Source organism: Frankliniella occidentalis, unplaced genomic scaffold (assembly GCF_000697945.3).
Source record: "Frankliniella occidentalis isolate FOCC.00 unplaced genomic scaffold, Focc_3.1 Scaffold7, whole genome shotgun sequence".
NCBI lineage: Eukaryota > Metazoa > Arthropoda > Insecta > Thysanoptera > Thripidae > Frankliniella > Frankliniella occidentalis.
The window spans coordinates 8,091-11,205 of record NW_026267137.1 but is presented as its reverse complement, the minus strand read 5'-3'; positions in this window follow the sequence as shown (position 1 = coordinate 11,205).

Genomic DNA, 3,115 nt, shown 5'->3' with positions numbered 1-3,115 from the left:
GGGGGGGGGCATTTTCGGCGCGGCGCGCCGGCGCGCCGAGCGCACTTGGTCTACAGTCGGTTTCCGATGAAGCTGCCAGTGCCAGTGGCCGTGTCCTTTGGCAGCTACATAAAATTGCAAAGCAAAAAAAAACGGGGTCGTCTGTTAACGGTACCCTCATAGAAACAGCTGGAACTGCACTCTGAATGCAACCCTCCCGGCCAGCGGACCAACTCAGGTCAGATTTTATGGCTGGGATCCTCCTCCGTCGCGTCACCGGACCGGACGGCTTTCTTATTGCGTATTGATGATTGGCGCCGAAACGCTACCCCGCTGCCGTACACTGTGAGAATATTCTCGCACGGATTATTGGTTTTGAAATCTGGCGTCCGTCTTTTCACACTGGAAACGCAAGTGTGAATGTCGCACACTTGTAGGTGTGTGAATATCAATTCCAGAGGGGTAAACGTGTGAATTTTTTCCTAGAAAATTCACACGTTTAAACCCCACTAAGTGTACGAATGGATATTCACACACCTACAAGTTTGCGACATTCACACACTTGCGTTTCCAGTGCACTCGCTCGCTCGCCCCCTCCCTCCCTCAGTCCACCGTAACTTCACTTCACTTCACTCACTCTCACACTGCTTACTCAAACGCACTCACCTCGTCGCCATGCACGCTCGTGAGTGACTTACCATTAGTACTTGAGGAGGGTGACTCTCCGCTTCAGCACGCTCAGCTCCCAGTCGCACGGCCCGGTTGGTGCATTCTGCTGACGCCGAGGAGCAGCAGCAGATCATAATCCTCTTGGTGAGCGGCTCCTGCTCGGCGACGACCGGCGGCGGCGGCGGTGGTAGTGGTAGAGGCGGCGGCGGCGCAGGAGCCGCAGGAGGCGCAGGGGCGACAGGCGGCACGAGAAACGCCGACCTGGCCGCCTCCAGTTGTGAGTTGGCGATGAGCTGCAGCTTGCGGAGGCCGGCGAGGCCGACCGCGCCCTCCGACTGCATGCACTCCTTCATCGCGGCCTCCTCGACGGCGAGCTCGCGACAGGCGTCACGGCATCGCCGGTACGAGGCCGCCAGCAGCACCTTCTGGTGCTGGATCTCCTCGGCCCGCTGGAGGTAGACGTCGCGGAGGAGCGCGGCCTCCTTGCGCACCTCCTCGACGGTGAAGCAGGCCGCGCAGGGCGGCCCCGACTCGTCGCAGCGGCAGGACTCCATCGTCTGGCCGGTGAGCGGTGAGCGCGCGTCGGGAGCGGGGCGGGCAGGATCAGCGGGGCTGCGCAGCGCGGCGTCCGTCCGACGCGTCCGGCTGGAGGTGTCGGGGTGGAATGAGGGAGGAGGACCTGTCCCGTCCGACCCGACCTGTCACAACTAGTCGCAACCTGTCAGCTGCGTCGAGCAAGTGTGAGCATTGTTGCGGCCCGGCCCGGCCGGCGGCGCAACGACGCAGGGCGCAGGGCGGGCGGGCGCTACCCCTACCCCTACCCGAACCCGAGCCGAGGGCCGCTACCGCCACGCCCGCTCCGCTCGCTTCTAGGAGGTCGCGCCCGGTCGCGCTACGGAGCGCCAGGGCACCCCCCCTCCCCTCCCCATCTCATATCGCCTCGCCTCGCTCGGTTAGTTGACACCCCTCTCGAGATTCTACGGCACCGGCGTCCTCCGCGGGCTGCGCATCAGTCTGTATCCTGTCAAAAAGGAGACACGAAGTCCGACGTCCGACGAGCCTCGCCCTCTGGCTCGTGGGTCGGTAGAGTGGTGGGGGTTTCGCCGACTCGTTGTAGACTCGCGACGCAAAGCTGGGTCCCGCTCCCGGACCAAAGGGGGGCGAGCGAGGGGGGGACCACAGCGAGCGGGAGAACAAACCCGAAAATGCCCCAAGTTGTACGCTGTCTCACGAAGGAACCTGGCTCGCGTAAAATTGTCGTGTCTCCGCGAGTCTCTAAATGCAGATACGGACGGAGCCGTTCAAAAGGTATTGCCTCCCGCCGGGGCACCCTTCCCTAAGCTGTAACAGAGGTGAGGTAGGTGGTCGCAAGCGGGCGTGGTGGGGGAAAGTGGTTCCTTCCCGCCGCGCTTGGGGGGAGGCCCGCGGGGCTCCCTAAAGTCCGCGAAGGTCGCTAATCCCTCTCTGCTCTGACCTGCCCAGAACAAGCACGTAGGGCGTTGGCCCGTAAGGACTCCAGCGTTGCGTTCCTTCTAGCGGCGAGGGGCGGATGTCGAGCAGCAGCAGTTGGAGAGGGGAGCAGTGAAGCATAGCTACGCCAACCACGGTCTTTGGGTTGAGGGCTGGAGTGGCTGCGGCGGGCGTGGCGCGGCGTGGTGGTGTGGGGCAGGGACGCGCCACACCAGCACCAGTGACGTCAGAGGGAGTAGTAAAGCAAGCGGGGAAGAAAAAAAAGGGTGCCTCACCCGTATCTGTGACGGGCCCCGCGCAGCTAATGAAAGCTACTTATTGGATGGATGGATGGATTACGAGCGCCCATAACCTCACATCCAAGATGGCCGCTGCTCGGCCGCTCAGCTGATCGTACGGGAGTGAGGTGAGGACTGTTTGTAATCCGTCCGCATCTTTCGTCCTTCTCGGCATCTGAGTAAAAGTATCGTCATTTATCGATGCTGAGGGGTGCTGAGACAAAATACCGTGGATATTTTTATCATGTGCTTGTTTTAACACATAATATTAAGACGGGCTCAAGAGCCGTAATTTGAACTACGGGCGGGAAGACAAATGGTGACGTCACGATTCGGCGACCAATCAGATCGCGAGAGGTCTACTGCCACAACCTACTGTATAACCTTGCTCGGCAGGCAGCCTTCGCCGTGACGCCGTACCCGCGCACGTTCAGTGGGGCACTTAAGTAGTGGCGCGAAGTTTCGTGCTTCGAATCTCTGTCAAAATATCTTTTTCCTCGGGCCATACGAAAGGGGATTGGTGAGAGCCGACTGGCTTCATTCGAGATCAATTTTTATAAAAAAAAGAAAGCGGGTAAGAAAAAAAAGGGTGCCTCACCCGTATCTGTGACGGGCCCCGCGCAGCTAATGAAAGCTACTTAAACGGATTGAAGAGGACTTTGGTTGTTGGACTTACGGGTGTCGCAAGGTGAGCAAGACTGAAACCCAGATTCAGAGGC